A 23,516-nucleotide genomic window follows, 5' to 3' on the forward strand; every position below is an offset into this window, starting at 1 on the left:
TCAGTTTAAAAGAAACAAAAAAACAGATTTTTCTAAAATGTCTGTAGCATGGAAAACACTACAAGGCTAATAAACAAAAACATTTATGAGTATGTGAAGTAATACTCCTGTTGAACCAATTCACATACTGATCAGCTGGTCAAGAAGCAGGAGGGCAGAAACCTGTCTGAGGGGTGGCAGCAGCGCGGGCTGCCCGGAAAACCTTAGAAGATTAGTAGGAGCAATGCTGGGGGTCCTCTAAGTAGCCCCTAGAGTGCAAGGAATCATACAACCAATACTGGGATTCTGACATGTTTGATACCAAACATGCCCAGGTTCAGAGTTACCATTATGTAGCTGGACACAGACAGTGATTTGTGTCCAGTACACGGGTACAATGGCTTACCGGCACTTATAGAGCTGGAGTTGGTAGGAGCACCTCTGCTCATGGAGGGGTGCCCTCACACACAGGTACATGCACCCTGCCATCTGAGCTACGAGGGCCTACCATAGGGGTAACTTAGTGACCTGGTGCAGTGACCTGTGGTGAAAGGGTGCTCTTTTTCACCCATGCTGCAATGGCAGGCCTGAAGACACATTTTGCATGGGTGGCACAATACATGCTGCAGCCCATGGGGAACCCCTGGTGCCCCAATGCCCTGGGTACCTAGGTATCATATACTAAGGACTTGCAAGGGGGCACCACTATGCTGACCTTCTGCATCCACCGTTGACCTGGTCCTGCATCCACAGAACGGTGGGTAGTGGCTCCTGCCACAACCAGACACTATCTCAAACTGGACTTGGTTCCCTTCCTTTGCAGGTCCCTCTTTTGTCAGGATCCACCTTTGAGTTCTTCGGGTCTTGGCCGGGTCTTGCACAATCCTTTTCCAAAGTCCTCCTGTTGGGTTTGGAAAAACCAGGTACTTACCTCTGCTCTCCTGGTCGCTGGGGGGTCACTCTGACAGTCACCTCGTGGGGTTCCTAGTTCTTCCCTTCTAATGATTCCACTTCCTTGGGTGGGGGACTGCCTATCACATTCAAGTACCTATTATTTTTGTAACACTGTTCTTTCATGTGTATGGGTGCTGTGTGACTGTAGTGGTATTGCATAAGCTTTGCATGTCTCCTAGATAAGTTTTAGCTGCTTGTCCACGGCTACCTCTAGAGAGGTCTGGCTTCCTAGACACTGCCTACACTTCACTAATAGGGGATACCTGGAACAAGGTGATAACACCATAGGTGCTCACCACACACACCAGGGCAGCTTCCTACAGCAGTACCTACCATTAACAAAGCAGGTGCAGTGGCACAGAGGCCCATGGGTCTCAAGGCAGGGGTGTGGGATTTATATCGCTAGACGCCCAAGCCCTGTAGCTTTCCTGGAGGGACAAGCAGTGTTAATATGTATTTTGTACAATGGACAACTAAACACAAAATGATGGTAAGCAGAAACATAGGTCTAGCAATTTGGTGTTAACTCCTCGATTCGTTCAAGCTGAACCCTCGGTCTCCTGTTTTTGTTAAGTTCGGTGTCTCATTTTCTCAGCTGCAGTTGCAGCTTGAGCTTCAGTGCCATAAATTATTAACTTTCCCATGTCACTGATTATTTCAAATTGTCAATACACTATGTAAGTCCCTCACACCCCAACTCTGCATCCCCATTTCCAGCTATGACAGTGCTTTCAGTAAGCATGCTGAGTAATCGTGCTATATTCCAATTTGCAGAAAATGGATTAGCAAATTATCGAAAGAAAAGTTTCTTTATTTGAATAAACAGAAGGCACTGGTGCAGACATTTAGGAGGTTATGAACTGTTATTGTGTGAAACCAGAGTACCAGCCCTCTTAGATGATGCAGCAGCCGCCAAAGTCCATAATGTCATTCTGTTTTTAAAAAGTATGGGTTATGCTTACATACTTGGTCAGTGAGTGAGGTTTTGGAAAACATATCCACTAGCATGTTGTCAGTGACTTTCACGCCTTACACTGTTCGCTTAAGGCTACCAGTTTAATCATGGTCATAAATGCAAATCTTGAGAACAAGACTTTTTTTTTTTTTTTAAACATCGAGCTATTTTCTTTTATTGCAAGGCGTTTGAGTCAGGCAGTGTTGTATCTACCACAGTATAGTAGGATTTGTGCAAGACTTATTCTGAGTATAACTTTAAAGGCTGTTATATTTATGTGAGATGCTTCATGTTCAGTTGCAACCTGTAAGTCCATATCAGTCTGTAGCATGCACAGGCTCTTCTTTCTGTTTGGGTGCGGACTAGCAGGCACTGGTGTTTTTGTTTAAATAAGCACTTCCTGCCAGAGTTTAATACACACATTTTGTTCAATACAGCGTTACCAGATCCACCATGCTCATCTGGATATCATTGCCACTCTTAAATTTTCATTTAATAGCCTAGTGTATTCTGGGAATTGTAGTCTTCATTTGTTTAATGACATTCGTTAAAAAATCTATTGTTGTAGGACCTGCATTTAGTCTCTATTTTAGATTTCTTTTTTAGCTTGAAAGCTTTTTCTGATGGTGATTTTTACATGTTTTTCTCTAACACAAGTGTGTGATCCATAAGCATTTATTCTTGGTAGGCCTTGGCGCCCTGCAGTCTGCACATTTAGTTCCAGGGTCATAGAAGCTTGCAGGAGACTTTCTCCCTCGACAAATTAAAAACGCTGTTCTGCACTTCTGGAACAGTGTGATAATAAACAGTATCCATGCTGAACTTGCCGAGAGGAGCACTTCATGCTGAGATTATCATGGAACCCCTTTGACTGAGTTGCAGCAGTGGTGACCCCGACCTTCAACCTGAGATACAAGATAGCTCTGTACATTTAGACAGATGAATTTGTGAACACACTGAGGCTGGCTTCCTGACACAATACCAAGGTATGGGGGTTAGATCATCCCAACAAGTCTGGGAGAGGGGTACACCGGTTATGTTCTCTCTAGTGTATAGGTATTAGTGACAGATAAGAGTAAAATTAGGAACAATGTTGCATTTTTCACCATGCTAATAATGCTTATTACAAAATGATCTCATCTGCTTAATAATCACAGCTAATGTGGAGGGGGGTGGGAGTGAGGGGTTGATTGGGAGGGATTATCTGCCAATGTGGTGAGACGCTGTATCACCAGCTCCAGCTTGGCGATCCCCTGGCATCCTGCAAGTTACGCAGCCCCAACAGGGCCCACGAACCCCAGTATCACTCCTGCTACTCGGTGCCCCACTGCTGGCTGTCCTCAAGTGCCGGATTAGGTGTGTATCGGAGGCCTTGACTGCTGCGACCTGCTCGGTAGAGAGCGGCCCAAGATGGTAACTCCCAGGATGGAGAGCCCGGTGAGCTCAGAGCCGCGCCTAGGGTGCCTGCAGCGGCGTGGTTCGCAGGTTTGTACCACCTGTCTGGCGTTTGAAATACTGGGGCTCCTAGGGAAAGTGCTGACAACCACAATCACAGCAGCAGACATCAGCATGGCCCGCACTGCGACCTCCAATGCAACACAGTTGAGAGGGGCATTGCATACGGTAGGGAGACGAACTCTACTGTGACAGGCCTGGCAGGATGGCAGAAGCCGGCCTGCATACTTATTTATTGAGGAACACCACAGCACCCATGCACGCAATTCAAGCTGGTGGCCCCTCTCCCCTGCGCCCCATAGCCCCAGCATAAGTGATACCGTGGGAGGGCTGGAGGGGCCGGTTCCAGCCACCCACGCTGTGCCCCAATGAAAGCCCCGCCAACACTCCTACAGCTTGTCTCCTCCAGGGAAGGAGTGTATCAGAGGCCCTGACTGCCCCGACCCGCTCGGCAGAGAGCGGCCGAAGACGGTGGCTCCCAGGACAGCAAGCGGTGTGAGCCCATGGAGCAGCACCATGGGCGGCGGTAGCGGCGCAGTGCGAGAGTTTGTGGCATCTGTCTGGACCTTGAAATAATGTAGCTCCTGAGGAATGCGGCACAAACGCAGTCACCACACCAGAGAGCGGCGACGCATCAGCGGCAGCCAGGGAGCACAGACATGGGGCACCGCTCGGGGGCTTATCATGAGAGCACCGCTGCAGAGCCCGGCGCGGTAGTAGCGGTGCAGTGTGAGAGTATGAGCCACCCGCCTGGAGCTCGAAACACAGCGGCTCCTGGAGAACACTGCAACAACTGCAATCACCACACCAGAGTGCGGCGAAGCATCAGTGGTAGCCCAGGCGCACAGATGCGTGGCACCCCTGGGGCCTATCAGGAGAGCACCACCGCAGAGACCTGAGCGGCCCGAGCTGCCACCTCTGATGCGACACAGTTGACACAGTGGGGAGACGAACTTTCCAGAGGCAGGCCTGGTGGAAGACTGAAACCGGCCTGCAAACGTACTTACTGACGTCCACAGCACGTTGGCACGCAATTCACGCTGGCGGCCACTCTCCCCATGCTCCATAATCCCAGCATCGGCGGTGCGGTCAGAGGCCTAGAGGGGCTGGTTCCAGCCACCCCTGCTGTACCTCAAAGGCCTGCAGAGATGACAAGTTGAATTATTGCCCCCCTCCCTGCACAACCACCTCGCTGCCCTCCACCAGCAAAACTGCAACAGGGAGGCCTACTAACCAGGCCTACAACCAACTACTACTTGAACCCTCCTGTGCATACTAGAATCGGCAATGCTACCAGTCCCAATGGAGGAAACCCTGACCATCCTGCAGTAGGGCTGACCCAACTGGCATAGCAATTACTACTGAAAGATTAGGGGGGGGGGGAGAATCAGTGCGATGGACAGTGCCAGCGCCTGAAAAGGGGGAATATTAAGAATGCCCCCCCCCCATCATGTGGAAGTGGGTGCACCCGCGATCTAACTAGTGACTTGCCACTGAGCACCTTGCTGCACTTCGGAACCTGCCCCAGGGACCTTGTTAATGGTCCTTGAGAACAGAAACCACCCACGTACTGGGCACTGGGGAGCCTCCCCACCAGGGCAGGCCTTTGAGCGGTGCGACCGCACCGGGCGCTGACCTCAGGGGGGCGCAGTGTTTAGCAATAACTTCCGAAACTCACGATTTAAAAGCACCCGGAGTCCCCAAATACTGAATTGAGGGGTGTGTTTAGGTCTGGGAGGGCAGCAGCCAATGGCTAGTGTCCTTGAGAGTGGCTACACCCCCTTTGTGCCTCCTCCCTGTGGGGAGGGGGAGCACATCCCTAATCCTATTGGGGGAATCCTACAAACTCAAGATGGAGGATTTCTAAAGGCAGGGGTCACCTCAGCGCAGGACACCTTAGGGTGTCCTGACTGGTGGGTGACTCCTCCTTGTTTTTCTCATTATATCCTCCAGCGTTGCCGCCAAAAGCGGGGGCAGTGGCCGGAGGGGCGGGCATCTCCACTAGCTGGGATGCCCTGGGGCGCTGTAACAAAAGGGGTGAGCCTTTGAGGCTCATCGCCAGGTGTTACACTTCCTGCAGGGGGAGGTGAGAAGCACCTCCACCCAGTACAGGCTTTGTTCCTGACGAAAGAGTGACAAAGGCACTCTCCCCATGTGGCCAGCAACATGTCTGGTGTGTGGCAGGCTGGCAGAAACTGGTCCGCCTACATTAGAAGTTGGGTAGGTATTCAGGGGGCATCTCTAAGATGCCCTCTGGGTGTATGTTCCAGTGTGCATTTATTGTGCTGAGAAGTTTGATACCAAACTTCCCAGTTTTCATTGTAGTCATTATGAAACTGTGGAGTTCGTGTTTGACAAACTCCCAGACCATATACTCTTATGGCTACCCTGCACTTACAATGTCTAAGGATTTGCTTAGACACTGTAGGGGCATAGTGCTCATGCACATATGTCCTCACCTGTGGTATATTGAACCCTGCCTTAGGACTGTAAGGCCTGCTAGAGGGGTGACTTACCTATGCCACAGGCAGGGTGAGGTTGGCATGGCACTCTGAGGGGAGTGCCATGTCGATTTGGTCATTTTCTCCCCACCAGCACACACAAGCTGTGAGGCAGTGTGCATGTGCTGTGTGAGGGGTCCCCAGGGTGGCATAAGACATGCTGCAGCCCCTAGAGACCTTCCCTGGCATCAGGGCCCTTGGTACCAGGGGTACCAGTTAGAAGGGACTTACCTGAGTGCCAGGGTTGTGCCAATTGTGGAGACAAAGGTACAGTTTAGGGAAAGTACACTGGTGCTGGGGCCTGGTTAGCAGGGTCCCAGCACACTTTCAAATCATAATTTAGCATCAGCAAAGGCCAAAAGGTAGGGGGTAACCATGCAAAAGAGGCATTTCCTTACAGCCCCCCCTAACAGGGGATGCCCCCTTTGCATACATTATGCTTGGCGCAGGCATAATGTAGCGCAAAGGGTTACAAAGTGGCCCAATGCATGAACTGCGCCTCTTTGTAAATATGGTGCAGCATTTTTGGCCTTCTAACGCCACATTAGTGTAAACAAAATGACACTAATGTGGTGTTAGAATGACACTAGGGGGCTCTTAAATTATGCCCTTATGGCAGGGCTTAATTTGTGCTTGTTGTTTCCAGTGCGGAGCATTGGCGATTATTTTTGAGGGCCGGAGCTTATTTTTCTGCCTCAAACATTTACTGCGAGAAAAAGACACATATGGGAAAGACGGAGGAAGAGAAAAATGAAAAAGCGTCACAATGGGAAAAAACAGAAATCTGCTAGAGTGAGATGAAAGGTCAAGGAGTGCCTGTAAATGGATTGAAGAGGCCCGAGATGGCTTCAGGATTACGCTGCCTCTGTATTCCGTGTTCACACATTTAATTGCAGCAGCTGCGTGTTTAAGAGGAGGGCTTTGTGCACCAGCACCTTTTCTTTAAAAATTAAGCACTGCCCTGTGGGGCATATTTGAAAAAAGTGGCGTGCACACAGTGCTGCACCACTTTTCTTGCGTCCCTTAGCGCTCCCCTAGCACCACCATGTGTGCGCTGTACTTAAAATGTGGTGCAACATGGCAGTAGTTAGGGGACTAGTGTTGGAATGTGTGACGCTAGTCCGGCGCTTTGCAAGATTAGCAGAATTTTTTTTTATGCTAATCCTGCAAAGCACCCAGAGGCCCATTGTAACCAACAGAAGCCCCCCTTTTAACGCCGGCTCTGAGCAGGTGTTAAAAGTGCCGGGAAAAAATGACGCACTCCCTAACGGGGTAATGCCACCTTTGCATACATTATGCCTGACGCAGGCATAATGTAGCGCAAAAGGATACAAAGTGGTACAATGCATGCATTGCGCCACTTTGTAAATATGGCACAGCGTTTTTGGCTGTCTAACGTCACATTAGCATACAAAAAAATAAATAACACTAATGTGGCGTTAGAATGGCGCTAGGGGCTCTTAAATATGCCCCTATATTTTATGTGGCTAGCTGAGTGGATTAGTAAAGCCAGCCTTTACAAGTGCTTTAAAACACATGCATGTCTGTGAAAGGGCGATGGAGAGATAAGAGGCACATTTGCCAGGTTTTAGTGAGTGAAACCGAGGAGGTCATGTGATAGGGGTGCCACCATAAACTGTCGCACAAGGCGCCACCAGTCCTCAAGCCGGCCCTGCTCCCCACCGACAACCCACAAGACAACTGCCTTACGCTGACAATGGGTAAGGTGGTGAGAAAGTGAGACACAGATGCAGATATCCCAACAGGAGAGGAGGGACAGCCGCGGAGATGCCAAAGGTGCCCCGGGCAACCCACCCCGGGACCCACTCTCCAAGAAGTCCTTTAAGCCATAACGGCCACTAGAGAAGCTCTGGAAACCAAAATTTATACCCTGGGAGCACATCTCAGCATTTTGAAATCACAGGCAGTTGGCAGAGTCATCATCACAGAACGCACCTTGGCGGAGCTCAACCCTGACATCACTGCAGTACGAGACAGATTGGAGCAGATGGAAAATAAAGTATGGACTCTGGATCTGCACACAGAGAATAGTGAAAACAGATCTCAAAGGAATAATATGGATTTGTTGGCCTACTGGAGCACGCGGAGGTGACAGATGCCCTGACTTTCTTGGAGAAATGGCTTCGGGAGGAGGTGGCCTCGGACGGCCTCTCCTCTTTCTACGCATTGGAGCTGGCCCACAGGGTCCCTCTGTCCATTCACCACCACCAGGAGCACCGTCATGCCCTGGCTACATTTCTCTACTACCGGGACCGTGATCATATACTTACCTGCCCCAGGGTAAAAGGAGACATTCGATTAGACAACAATAAAATAATAATTTTCCCGGATTTCACCAAAGCTGTCCAAAAGCAACATTTACAGATGCTAAGAAACTCCTTTGCCAATTAGACCTGCTCTATGCCATGCTTTTCCCCACTCGTTTCTCTGTGACAACCCCTAAGGGGGTAAACATTTTTCAAACACCACAGGAGGTGTGGAACTGGCTAGACATGCAGGAGCTGAGAACCCTCCCACAAGGACAACATTCGAGAGAAGAGGAAGAGGTGCTGGAGACGAGTCCCTGGGGGTCGTCCCCCGAGGCCCATAGGAATCAACAGAGAGCAGTGGCGACTGTGCTAGCCATGAGTAGAAGGGGAGGGGTACCCCTACATCGATGGAGGTGGAAGGAGGCCTGGTCTCAGCTCCCTCTAGCACGGACAGAGCCTCTGGACTGCGGCGTACGGCTCATGATGTGCTTTAAAACGGAAGGTCACATTATAATGATGTTCCGTCTATTCTATGCCTGGCTTAGATAGCTTGAATGATGCACTTGTGAAAACAATTGGGGCTGCATAGCTAAACCTACATATTTCTCTCAACTGATGCCGCTGGGTGGGGGTAGATCAGGCAGGACATGACTTGCTGGCCTCTGACACCCTTGATTAGACCCTGTGAGGGTTCTCCCACTACCCTTTGTGTCTTTTGGCTGTGACATGCCTGTTTGGATTGCGGGAGGGGGGGGGGGGGGAGAAGAGACATGGAGTCCTGTTTGTCCAGGGAACGGAGAGTTGGGGAAATTTTTGATCTTTAACATGTTGGGAATTGTTGGATGTCCTATGTAGCAGCTACTAAACGTCATTGTGTAGAAAGGGCCCAGACACTCGCACGTGTTCTAACACACCGAAGGAGGGCTCCTAGCCCAATTACATGGAGACCGCGTAGTAACCACCATGACATATAAAATTCTTACTTGGACTACCAGGGGCATGCACTCTATGGCTAAGAGATACAAAATCCACTCTTATCTGCAGCGCCGAGGAATACAGATTGCCCTTCTTCAAGACACCCACTTAACAGATAAGGAAGGATTGTCACTGCAACGTAGCTGGAGGGGGCAGGCCTTCTACACGACCTATTCAGCCTATGCGCAGGGATGTTGGTCTGGATTCGAGTGGAAGTCCACTTCCAGCATACTGCCCACATGATTGAGCCAGCCGGACATTATGTGATCGTCACGGGGTGCCCAGACGGCCATAAAATTGCCCTGAGTAGCATATACAGCCCCAGTGTAGACCTTGTGCAATTCCTTGGGACCTATTGCGAGTATTAGCTCCTTATCTAGTAGGGTCTGTCATATTGGGAGGGGAATATAACTGTGTAGCAGTTGTGGACCTCTCTCACCCACCCCTCTGTGAGTGACCGAGTGCGCCGGTGACCAATATGTTTGCGAGCTGGAGAGAAGAGTGGAGGCTAGAGGACCCCATGCGGCTACACCACCCGCAAGACTCTTTTCCAACCTGCACAAACTCCACATGTGGCTGGATGCTCTCCTCTGCACCCCAGATGTTCATGCTCAGCTACACACCACTGAATATCTCTCCTGCACCATTTCTGATCATAATCCCCTTCTTATGGAACTAAATTGGGAGAGAATGCGCCCCTGCATCCCAGCGTGCGCCTATGCCCGGAGGCACTGGAGGACCCTGTTTTCTGAGAGACAATTGGTGTCGGCACTAACAGATACTTTGAGAATAACGCAGGTATTGCGACATCTTGTCTCTCGGAATGGGATGCATTTAAGATAGTACTCAGAGGGAGGTGCATCTCGGAGGCAGGGGGGATCCAAGGAACCTTACTGAAGGAGACCTTGGACACTGAAGAAACACTGCAAATGTATGAGAAGCACCGCCCAGGTCACCTGGAACTACAACATGCACTCACAGACGTGAAAGAAAAGGTGGCCGAACGGCTGCTCTGCTTTATCAAAATTGTATGGTTAAGGCTCACGCAGAGAGGGACTGCACTGGCCCCCTGCTTGCATGGCTAGCAAATCCAGCAAACAGAGGCTCAGTGATCGTAGAGATCACTGCGGACGATGGCTCATGTAAATACTGCCAGGAGGACAGCAATGAAGAATTTTATGCGTATTACACTCAACTGTACAGTAAAAGCACTGACCTTCCACCGGAGCTCATAGAAACCTACCTGGACCCTCTGCAGCTCCCGGAACGTCCTAGGGAGAGTGCAGAAGCCCTTGGGGGAGAAATCTTTATTCAAGAGGTTCGGACGGCAATTAAGTCCATGGCCCGAAATAAAATGCCTGGCACTGATGGGTTCCCTGTTGAATTCTATGCCACAAACGCTGAGACTCTAGCCCCCAACTTGGTCGATAGGTTTAATGCTGCTAATGCAACGGGACTCCTTCCGCAGTCCACTTGTGAAGCCTTGATAGTGCCCCTATTGAAACCTGGAAAGACCCCCGTGACAAATGGGCTTATCGGCCATTATCAATGTTAAAAGCTGAATACACAATCCTGACTACATGCCTTTTGCCTCATATGCCCACCCTTATCCACAAGGACCAAGCAGGTTTTATACCAGGACATAATACGGGCCCACCATGTCCGCCGCCTGTGTATGATACTAGGAGTCAGTATGGGGTGGAAACGGGGACCAGACAGAGGTGCACCTTCCCCGTTATTCGCCCTTGCCACGGAACCTCTGGCATGTTACACTTGCACAGGAACTGCGTATCAGGGACTTAGAGCAGGAGGCCACATGCATCATACAGCACTGTATACAGACAACCTGCTACTTTTTCAGCACGATGACCAGGACAACTCGAGAGGTGCCCGGACAATGCTGGGGCGCTTCGGGTCCCCTCTATGGCCTCTGCGTCAATTGACGCAAATCCTGTTTGCTCCCAGTGCAGGTTTCCAGGCGCCCTCCAGAGGAATTGGGGATTCTGGTGTGGGAACCCAGATGCCTTCAATACCTAGCAGTCCATGTCTATCACAACTTGCTAGACCTGCTTGAGGAAAAAGTGGGGAGGGCCCTGCACCCTAGTGGCGCCTTCTGAGAGAGACTACTGCTGCCTACAGTGAGCAGAGTTGCACTGTTGAAGATGGTGCCCCCCCCCCCCCCCCCCCAATCCCCCCCGGATAATATATTATTTTACAACACTCCTGGTTTGGATCCCTAGATTGTACTTTTGAGATATAGATAAGATAGTTACAGGTTTTTTTTTGTGACAGGGGCTGCAGGAGGGTAGCCTTAGCCACACTTCAAAGACCAACAACTGGGGGTGGGGGGAGGCTGGGTTTTCTGGTTGTTCCTGACTTTGAGGCTTACTAATTAGTGACACAATTACAGTGGCTTATGCAGTGGGTGGCAGGTCGGTTGTCTCCAGGCAGGGACATACCTCTCGCAGCCCCTGGGCTTTCCAGGCTTACTAGGACTCTGCTTGCGTTCCCAAGTGCTGGAACTGATGACACTGCCGGATTCCGGGCACTGTAGCGCTGCTGGGTGAGAAGCCTTTGGAGGGCTCAGATACGCACCCCATACTCTCCTGACATCCCAAAAGGATTACTTATGGAACTACCCCCACTGTGGGGATTGGAGTGGACTCACAACCTGGCTAGAAGCGGGTGCGTCAATGGGGACATTCTTTGAGGAGGAGGTGCTTCTGCCTTTCGAAGAGTTTTGCCTTAGATACGACCTACCCGACCTACGCAGGGGCCATTTTCTCCTGCATGATGAATTAACTGCTGCCACCCACAAGCACTGGAAATCCGGGATAGCAGAGCCAACACAAGCAGCATGCTGTCAATAGGTGTTAACTGCCTTAGGGACATATAAGGCGGTCACCTGTCTATATAGGCGATTACGAGCAGACATTACATGCACAGTGCAGCATTGTACCCTGAGCTGTTTTTCCCACATGGCTAAAAACAAAGTCACTAACCAGTTTCAAAATGTGTGCTTTGTCCTAGGAAAGAAAGATATATCCCACAAAATGTCCAAGAGGCCCCCGCACAGCCACATGGAGGCAGGAGTTCATCAAATGGGCAGAAAACGAGGCAGAAGTATGGTTCCAGGATGCACAGAGGGGGCGAGGCACTGTAGAAGTGGCTTGAGCATGGGAGTCCTTGGTAGACTCTCTGAGAAACGCAGGTGATCGATCAACTGCCGGAAGATAACTAGCATACCCCTCATTATCCTTCCTACAATTTTTACTACAAAGGGTCCCCCCTTAGGTGACACTGACTGTCCCTTGAGAAGGGCACCTTGGACTTCTAAAAACTGGGAACTCTACATGGAGAGAGTGCCTTTGTCACTCGGTGGCCAGGAACAAAGTCTGTACTGGGTGGAGGTGCTTCTCACCTCCCCCTGCAGGAACTGTAACACCTGGCGGTGAGCCTCAAAGGCTCACCCCCTTTGTTACAGCGCCACAGGGCATCCCAGGTAATGGAAATGCCCGCCCCTCCGACCACTGCCCCCACTTTTGGCGGCAAGGCTGGAGGAGATAATGAGAAAAACAAGGAGGAGTCACCCCCCAGTCAGGACAGCCCCTAAGGTGTCCTGAGTTGAGGTGACTCTTACTTTTAGAAATACTCCATCTTGTAGAAGGAGGATTCCCCCAATAGGATTAGGGATGTGCCACCCTCCCCACAGGGAGGAGGCCCAAAGAGGGTGTACCACCCTCCAGGACAGTAGCCATTGGCTACTGCCCTCCCAGACCTAAACACACCCCTAAATTCAGTATTTAGGGTCTCCCAGAACCGAGGAAGATAGATTCCTGCAATCTAAAGAAGAAGGAGGACTGCTGACCTGAAGCCCTGCAGTGAAGACAGAGACGACAACTGATTTGGCCCCAGCCCTACCGGCCTGGCTCCCTACTTCGAAGAAAAACTGCAACAGCGACGCATTCAACAGGGTCCAGCGACCTCTGAAGCCTCAGAGGACTACCCTGCATCTAAAGGACCAAGAAGCTCCCGAGAACAGCGGTCCTGTTCAAAAACTGCAAATTTCTGCAACAAAGAAGCAGCTTTTGGAACCACACGTTTCCCGCCGGAAGCGTGAGACTTTCCACTGTGCACCCGACGCCCCCGGCTCGACCTGCGGAAAACTAACACTACAGGGAGGACTCCCCGGCGACTGCGAGCCCGTGAGTAGCCAGAGTTGACCCCCCTGAGCCCCCACAGCGACGCCTGCAGAGGAAATCCAGAGGCTCCCCCTGACCGCGACTGCCTGTAACAAGGGACCCGACACCTGGAACCAGCACTGTACCCGCAGCCCCCAGGGCCTGAAGGAACCGAACTCCAGTGCAGGATGGACCCCCAGGCGACCCTCTGCCTAGCCCAGGTGGTGGCTACCCCGAGGATCCACCCTTGTGCCTGCCTGTATCGTTGAAGAGACCCCGGGTCTCCCCATTGATTCCTATCAGAAACCCGATGCCTGTTTGCACTCTGCACCCGGCTGCCCCTGTGCCGCTGAGGGTGTACTTTCTGTGCCTGCTTGTCCCCCCCCCGGTGCCCTACAAAACACCCCTGGTCTGCCCTCCGAGGACGCGAGTACTTACATGCTGGCAGACTGGAATCGGGGCACCCCTATTTCCATTGAAGCCTATGTGTTTTGGGCACCACTTTGACCTCTGCACCTGACCGGCCCTGAGCTGCTGGTGTGGTAACTTTGGGGTTGCCTTGAACCCCCAACGGTGGGCTACCTTGGACCCAACTTTGAACCCTGTAAGTCTTTTACTTACCTGTGAACTTAACATTTACTTATCCCCCCCAGGAACTGTTGATTTTTGCAGTGTCCACTTTTAAAATAGCTTATTGCCATTTTCATCAAAACAGTACATGCTATTGTGATTATTTAAAGTTCCTAGAATACCTGAGTGAAATACCTTTCATTTGAAGTATTACTTGTAAATCTTGAACCTGTGGTTCTTAAAATAAACTAAGAAAATATATTTTTCTGTATAAAAACCTATTGGCCTGGAGTAAGTCTTTGAGTGTGTGTTCCTCATTTATTGCCTGTGTGTGTACAACAAATGCTTAACACTACCCTCTGATAAGCCTACTGCTCGACCACACTACCACAAAATAGAGCATTAGAATTATCTCTCTTTGCCACTATCTTAACTCTAAGGGGAACCCTTGGACTCTGTGCACACTAGTTCTTACTTTCAAATAGTATATACAGAGCCAACTTCCTCAAGTCTTCCTAGTGTCTGTGCCAGCACAAGTAACTCTAATAAAGAAATAAAGGCTCAAGTGGAATTCTTCGGAGGACAAATTCATTTCAATAGCATTTTGTCCCTAGGACATGCAGATAAAAAAAAAAAATAATCCACATGCTTGTGAAGGGCCCACTGCATCACAATTATGAATGTTTCACTTTAAAAAAGGGGGAACAGGATTCATTTTCCTTGCGTGAATTAGGGAAGAGAACACCCTTATTACAAGGAACGGGGGTAATTTTTTTTCAGAAAGGGACAGAGAGCTTGTTTGATGATTGGGTGTGAAAGAAGAAGAAGGGATAGCCTGCTTCTCAGTGTTGCAACTATCATTAGCGCAGCAGGTGCAGTTGCACTGGGACCTGGGATTGCAAGAGGCTCACAGCACCCCAATTACAAGTAGTGGTTTTTAGTCAAACCTGGTCAGTTTGATTCATTTGCTCTTTTGTAAATCTCACATTAAGTGTGAATTAAAACTTGTCTCGCATTCAGTGTGGTTTATGAGCTACAAAAAAGGACCCCTAAAATACCTGCATAATCCCGGCGATCAGCCCTGCCCTTACCACTCCCCAAATCCTTGCCATAAAGTTTTTTGAGTGCTTCAAAATATTTTATTAAGGAGGAAGAGGCTCACAGAAAACGTATATTTTTTATATATATATATGTCTGTATATATATATATATGTGTGTGTATATATATATATATATCTGTATATATATATATATATATATATATATCTGTATATATATATATATATATATATATATATATATATATATATATATATTTATATTCTAGTGGCGGTTGCCAGTAGGTAGTTATAGTTAGGGCCATGCTTCCATAGAAAAATGCATTTTTTGACTTGCTTGTATCTTTGGTGTCATCTGACGGATGTTCCCCAAAAAAGTGTGCCGGTGATTCTTCTTGCACATGGGAAATTTCGGGGTTATCCGTGAAGCGGCGGTGAGAAAAAATGGGGTGTGGGGGTCAAAAAACATGTGTTTCCCTTGTTAATTCTCATAGCAGTTTTGAACACGACTACAGCCTGAACCATTGGACGGAATTACATCAAGTTTGGCAAAAAGTTAGCTGTCGCTACACAGATTGTGCCTTTGGTTATTTGGTGTAAATCTGGTCAGTAGTTTTTAAGATATTAAAGGGAAAATGCATTTGTATATTTGAGGTCATGACATTTTCAAGCCGATTGTGACGTATTTGTGAAATATATGTATGTGAACAGGAATGCTGTGATTGGCTGACCGCAACCTGAGTAGAACGTTGCTGCCGCCATTTTAGGGAATAGGACACAGTCACCAGGGCTGAACTGAAATTAAGAGTGACATAAGGGGTCAGGGTGGAGTTACCCTGACCTCTGGGCTGTGATATAGGAGTCTTTGTAGGTCAAATTAGTACCTTAGAATGTTTTCTTTGTCATGCAGCGCAATATTCGCAAATACGAATGCTGAAATATCGGCGACAACAAAAAAACTACTGAAAGTTAATCATACTCTAATTCAGAAACTCTTGCCCCAGTCACTCACCCTATCAAAGACTCACATACCCACTCAGACCCTTTCACACCCATTCACAGACCCATTCAGAGCCTTATGCATCCACTCACAGGCCCACTCAGAGGCTCATTCACCCTCTCACACACCCACTCAAGCACTGACGCGCTCGCTCACAGACCCACTCAGAGTCTCATGCAACAACTCACAGACTCAGTTAAATACTGACACACCCACTAACAGACCCAGTGAAATTCTGAGGGGACCCAGTAACAGACCCACTCAAAGCCTCACACCCCCATTCACAGGCCCACTCACACACTGAGGCACTCATTCACACTCACTGAGAATCTCATACATCCACTCAGACTCAGTCCGACACAGACACACCTAAACACAGACCCACTCAGGTTCTGAAGCACCTACGCACTGATGCACTCAAACCTCATGGACCCACTCACATACCCACTGAGAGTCTCAAACACCCACTCATACACCTACTCAGAGCCTTATGCACCTACTCACAGACCCACGCAGACAGTTATGCACTCATTCACAGACCCACTATGACACACACACCCACTCACAGACCCACTCAGGCACCCAGTCAGACACAGTGACTCTCATACACCCCTAAGAACGACTTAGACACTCACACCTACTCACATACCCTCTCATGCACCTACCCAATGACCCACTCACATACTGACGCACCACTCACAAACCAACCTGCACCATTTTCTTACCCACAATGCCCTGCAAACCTCCAACTTTGCTGGAAATTACATATTTTCCCCACATTTTTGTGATGGAACCTTCCGGAATCTGCAGGAATCCACAAAATTCCTACCACCCAGCAATGTCGCAACTTTACCGATAAAAATTCTGCCAAACCTGTCAGCCTAAAAGTGTTTTTTTTTCAAACTGCCCTTTTGGACCTGCTTTGGTTCCCGCTCAATTGCGACATGTTTTTGGCTCTTCCCGGTCACAGGCCCTTGGCCCATCTACACAAGTGAGGTATCATTTTTACCGGGAGACTGAGAGGTACCTTGGGTGGTAGGAAACTTGTCCCGGTGCGGTGATCCCACACAGAAATGTGGGAAAATGTGATTTAATGTTTTAGCTAAATCTGAGGTTTGCTGAGGATTCTGGGTAAGAAAACACTGGGGTATCCACGCAAGTCACACCTCCCTTTACTCCCTCAGGTGTCTAGTTTTCAGAAATGTTTGGGTTTAGTAGGTCTCCCAATATGGCTGCTGAGCCCAGGACCAAAAAACGCAGGTGCCCCCAACCGGCAAAAAGAGGTAGTTTTGTATTTGATAATTGTGATGTGTCCACATAGTGTTTTGGAGCATTTCCTTTCGCGGGCACTAGGCCTACCCACACAAGTGAGGTACCATTTTTATCAGGAGACTTGGGGGATTGCTGGGTGGAAGTAAATGTGTGTCTCCTCTTAGATTCCAGAACTTTCTATCACCGAAATGTGAGGAAAAAGTGTTTGCCAAATTTTTAGGTTTGCAAAGGATTCTGGGTAACAGAACCTGGTGAGAGCCCCACAAGTCACCCCATCTTGGACTCCCCAGGGTGTCTTGTTTAAAAAATTCACAGGTTTGGTAGGTTTCCTTAGGTGCCGGCTGAGCTACAGACAAAATCCAGAGCTAGTCACTTTGCCAAAAAGAGCTCTGTTTTCTTAGTGAAAATGTTGTGTCCACGTTGTGTTTTGGGGCATTTCATGTCGCAGGCACTAGGCCTACCCACACAAGTAAGGTACCATTTTTATTGAGAGACTTGGGGGGAACGCTAAGTGGAAGGAAATTTATAACTACTCTCAGATTCCAGAACTTTCTGTTACCGAAATGTGACGAAATAGTGTTTTTTTGCCAAATTTTGAGGTTTGCAAAGGATTCTGGGTAACCGAACCTGGTGAGAGCCCCACAAGTCACCCCATCCTGGATTCCCCTAGGAGTCTAGTTTTCAAAAATGCACAGGTTTGGTAGGTTTTCCTAGGTGCCGGCTGAACTAGAGGCCAAAATCCACAGCTAGGCACTTTGCACAAAATACTTCAGATTTCAATGTAAAAATGTGATGTGTCCATGTTGCGTTTCCTGTCGCAGGCACTAGGCCTACCCACACAACTGAGGTACCATTTTTATCGGGAGACTTGGGGGAACACAGAATAGAAGAACATGTGCTACTGTCCCTTGTCTTTCTCTACATTTCTTCCTTCCAAATGTACGACTATTTGAGAGATGCACTGTAATTCACATGCTAATATGGGGACCCTGGAATTCAGAGATGTGCAAATAACCACTGCTTCTCAACACCTTATCTTGTACCCATTTTGGAAATATCAAGGTTTCCTTGATACTTATTTTTCACTCTTTATATTTCAGCAAATGAATTGCTGTATACCCGGTATACAATGAAAACCCATTGCAAGGTGCTCATTTATTGGCTCTGGTACCTAGGGTTCTTGATGAACCTACAAGCCCTATATATCCCCGCAACCACCAGAGTCCAGCAGACGTAACAGTATATTGCTTTCAAAAATCTGACATTGCAGGAAAAAGTTAGAGTAAAACGTGGAAAAAATGGCTGTTTTTTTTTTACCTCAATTTCATTTTTTATTTTTTTATTTCAGCTGTTATTTTCTGTAGGAAAACCTTGAATGAGCTACACAAATGACCCCCTGCTGAATTCAGAATTTTGTCTACGTTTCAGAAATGTTTAGCTTTCCGGGATCCCACATTGGTTTCACACCCATTTCTGTCACTAACTGGTAAGAGGCTAAAAGCACAAAATACAGTAAAAATGGGGTATGTCCCAGTAAAATGCCAAAATTGTGTTGATAAGTTTCTGTGTGACTACTGTGGTACTGCAAGTGCTTTACACTTCTCCTAGATAAGTGTTGGCTGCTAACCACAGCTACCACTAGAGAGCCATGGCTTCCCAGACACTGTCTCATTAACTAACAGGGGTTGCCTGGACCTGGTATAAGGTGCAAACACAATAGGTGCCCACCACACACCAGGCCAGCTTCCTACAACAGACACAGCCACTCACTCCCCGATACAGACACTTACACACAAAGCAACTCACCTGTACAACAACTACCACACCCAGTCACCCACCCCTGCAATCACTGACACACCCAGTCACTCATCCATGCAGACATTAACTCCAACTCACTTACTGATACAGCTACTCACACATCCACTTACTCTCCCATGCAGCCACTGATACAGCCTGTCACTTATGTATACAGTCATTCATACACCCAGTCAGCCAATCTACAGTCACTTACTCACTGATGCAGTCACTAACACACCCAATAACTCATCGATACAAGCACTCATACACCCATTTACTCACCCATGCAGCTACTCGCACACCCACTCAGTCACCAATGCACACTCACACACCCAGAGACTGATCCATGACAGCTACTCACACATCCACTCACTCTCCCATAAAGTCACTGAGAAATCCACACACTTTTGCATAAACCCACTCACTCACCCGTACGTTCACTGTCTCACCCACCCACTCACTCACTGATACAATCACAAACACACTCCGCCACTCACCCAAACAAGCACCCACTTACCCTGTACAGCCACTCATACATCTATACAACCACATACACTCACTGGATGATGTCATCAGTAAAGTTAGTGATGTCATTTGAGCTATCATCAGTGAGGTCACTGACTATGTCATGAGTGATGTAATATGTGAGGTCATAAGCAGTGCATTACAGGGGCGCAGGTTAGTCACCTGCAATAACTATAACTGCTGAATTTCACTAGTTTTGCACATGTGAAATTTGAGCCTAACTATAACATTCCTGTAAGCTTTGCTTTTTCAGTGAATATATATGGAAAATGTCACTTACCTAGTGTACATCTGTTCATGGCATGTTCCGCTGCAGATTCACATGCTATGCATATTCTATTGTTTTTCTTCGAAGAAGTGTTTTCGAGTCACGGGATCGAGTGACTCCTCCTCTTCGGCTCCATTGTGCATGGGCATCGACGCCATGTAAGATTGTTTTCCCGCAGAGTGTAAAGAAAAGAGATGTCCATGCAAATGGAATATATATATATATATATATATATATATATATATATATATATATATACACACACACACACACACACACACATTTGTACAAGTGAATGTTTAACGTAAACGGCTACAGGCTCCCGGGGAGGTGGGAGGGTGCATGTGAATCTACAGCGGAACATGCCATGAACAGATGTACATTGGGTAAGTTAAATTTTCCATTCAATGGCATGTGTAGCTGCAGATACACATGCTATGCATAGACTACAAAGCAGTTTTACCTCTCATAAGCGGTGGTCAGCCTGTAGGAGTTGAAGTTGTTTGAAATAGTGTTCTTAGTACAGCCTGTCCTACTGTGGCCTGTTGGGTTGCTAACACATCTACACAGTAATGCTTAGTAAATGTATGCAGTGTTGATCAAGTGGCTGCTTTACAGATTTCGGCCATTGGTATGTTTCCTAAGAAAGCCATTTTAGCTCCTTTTTTGCGTGTGGAGTGTGCCTTAGGTGTAACTAATAGCTGCCTTTTAGCTTTTAGGTAATACGTTTGGATGCATTTTACTATCCATCTAGCTAGCCCTTGCTTTGAGATAGGGTTACCAGTATGTGGTTTTTGGAACACCACAAATAATTGCTTGGTTTTCCTAAATGATTTAGTTCTATCTATGTAATACATTTGTGCTCTTTTAATGTCTAATGTATGCAGGGCTCTTTCTGCTACAGAGTCTGGCTGTGGGAAGAAGACTGCTAGTTCCACTGTTTGATTGATATGAAACAGTGATATAACCGTCGGAAGAAATTTTGGGTTTGTTCGAAGTACAACTTTATGTTTGTGTACTTGTATGAATGGTTCTTGAATAGTGAAAGCTTGTATTTCACGAACTCTTCTTAATGAAGTGATTGCAACTAGCAAGGCAACTTTCCATGTTAGGTATTGAATTTGACATGAATGCATAGGTTCAAATGGTGGACCCATGAGTCGTGTGAGTACTATGTTAAGATTCCACAAAGGCACTGGAGGTGTTCTAGGTGGAATTATGCGTTTTAATCCTTCCATGAAGGCTTTGATAACAGGGACTCTAAATAAAGAGCTGTGTTGTATGTTTTGCAAATACGCAGAGATTGCAGTGAGATGTATTTTAATGGATGAAAAGGCTAGATTAGCTTTTTGTAAATGAAGCAAGTAACTTACAATGTCTTGTATTAATGCTGAAAGAGGGGCAGTTTGTTTAGATTGACAGTAATAAACAAACCTTTTCCATTTGTTTGCATAACACTGCCTGGTAGTGGGCTTTCTTGCCTGTTTAATTACTTCCATACATTCAGTTGGTAGTTGTGTATATTCAAACTCTATGACTTCAGGAGCCAAATCGCTAGATTGAGCATTCTAGGATCTAGATGCCTGATCAGTTGTTTGTTTTGGGTTAACAGATCTGGTCTGTTGGGGAGTTTGATATCTGGTACCACTGAGAGATCTAACAGCGTTTTGTACCAGGGTTGACGTGCCCACGTTGGTGCAATAAGTATGAGTTTGTTTTGATGCAGTTTGTTGAGTAGAAATGGAATGAGTCGGAGAGGGGGAAAAGCATAAGCAAATATTCCTGACCAATTCATCCATACAGCATTGCCCTTGGATAAAGGATGTGGGTACCTTGATGCAAAGTTCTGGCATTTTGCGTTTTCGCTGGTGGGGAATAGGTCTATGTCTGGTGTTCCCCAGTGGTGAAAGTATGTCTGAAGCACTTGGGGATGAATTTCCCACTCGTGTGTTTGTCGATGATCTCGGCTGAGAACGTCTGCCAATTGGTTGTGTATCCCTGAAATGTATTATGCTACTAGGTGAATAATGTTGTGGAATTCCCAATGCCAAATCTTTTGGGTTAGGAGGGACAGTTAAGATGAATGGGTCCCTCCTTGTTTGTTTAGGTAATACATTGTTGTCATGTTGTCTGTTTTGATAAGGATGTTCTTGTGAGTGAGAAGAGGCTGAAAAGCTTTGAGTGCTAGGAATACGGCTAGTAAGTCTAGGTGATTTATGTAAAAATGTTTGTGTTTGGTGTCCCATTGTCCTTGAATGTTGTGATTGTTGAGGTGTGACGCCCCATCCAATCATTGATGCATCTGTTGTAAGTATGGTGTGAGGCACAGGGTCTTGAAAAGGCCGCCCTTTTTTAGATTTGGGGAATTCCACCACTGAAGTGATATGCATGTTTGGCGGTCTATCAACACTAGATCTTGGAGGTGACCCTGTGCCTGGAACCATTGCTGTGCGAGGCACTGTTGTAAAGGCCGCATGTGTAATCTTGCATTTGGGACAATGGTGATGCATGATGCCATCATGCCCAACAGTTTCATTACGAATTTGACTGTGTATTGTTGGTCTGGCTTAATTTGTGCTAGTACATTGTGAAACGCTTGCACTCTTTGTTGACTTGGACTTGCAAGTGCTGTTTGTGTATTCGGCGTGGCTCCTAAATACTGCTGAATTTGCGCAGGTTGTAGGTGGGATTTTTGGCAGTTTATGGAGAACCCTAGGGTGTGTAGGGTTTGTATTACATAATGTGTATGATTTTGGAACTGTGTATGACTGGTAGACTTTATTAACCAATCGTCGAGATATGGGAAGACATGAATGTGTGGTCTTCTTAGGTAGGTGGCTACCACTGCCAAACATTTTGTAAAAACTCTGGGAGCTGTTGTTATCCCGAAGGGTAACACTTTGAACTGGTAATGTTTTCCTTGAATTACAAACCTGAGATATTTTCTGTGCGCTGGATGGATGGGTATGTGAAACTACGCATCCTTGAGGTCTAATGTTGCCATGAAATCTTGCTGCTATAGCAGTGGGACCACATACTGTAGTGTTACCATGTGAAAGTGTTCTGACAGGATGTAAAGATTGAGAGTTCTGAGATCTAATATTGGTCTTAAGGTTCCGTCTTTTTTGGGGATGAGGAAATACAGTGAGTAAACCCCTGTTCCTATCTGATGTTGTGGTACAAGCTCCATGGCTTGTTTGAGTAATAGCGATTTCACTTCTTCTTGCAACATTAAGATATGTTGGAAGGAGAGATTGTGTGGTTTTGGAGGTATATTTGGAGGAATTTGTGTTAATTCTATGCAATAACCATTGCAGATAATAGATAATACCCAGTTGTCGGTTGTAATGGGTAGCCAATTGTTGTGGAACCTTTGCAGTCTTCCCCCCCCACAGGAGAGGTGTGAGATGGGAAGAGATGGAGTAAGTCACTGTTTTCGCTGTGAGGCTTGTTTTGTTGCTGATATTTTCCCTGCCTCTGGGGAATTGGCCTCTGTACTTACCTTTAAACCCACCTCATTGGTATTGAGGTTGGTAGGTTGGCTTTGATTGTGAAGTGGCTGCCTCAGGTGTTTGTGCTCTAAAACCACCTCTGTATTGGGGTTTCCGAAAGGATCCTCTTTATTGTGTCGTATACAAAGCACCTATGGCTTTAGCGGTGTCTGAGTCTTTCTTCATTTTCTCAATAGCCGAATCTACTCCAGGGCCAAAAAGCTGTTTTTGATTGAACCGCATGTTAAGGACTGTCTGTTGAATT

The 23,516-nt window shown here is 47.4% G+C and overlaps 1 protein-coding gene across 4 annotated transcripts in view; it reads right to left on the reverse strand.

The window, feature by feature from the left end:
• CUX1 (cut like homeobox 1) overlaps positions 1-23,516 on the reverse strand; it is a 1,145,546-nt gene that overhangs the window by 463,253 nt on the left and 658,777 nt on the right. The window lies entirely within an intron of this gene.

The sequence above is a fragment of the Pleurodeles waltl genome, chromosome 3_2 (assembly GCF_031143425.1).
Source record: "Pleurodeles waltl isolate 20211129_DDA chromosome 3_2, aPleWal1.hap1.20221129, whole genome shotgun sequence".
Taxonomy (NCBI): Eukaryota; Metazoa; Chordata; class Amphibia; order Caudata; family Salamandridae; genus Pleurodeles; species Pleurodeles waltl.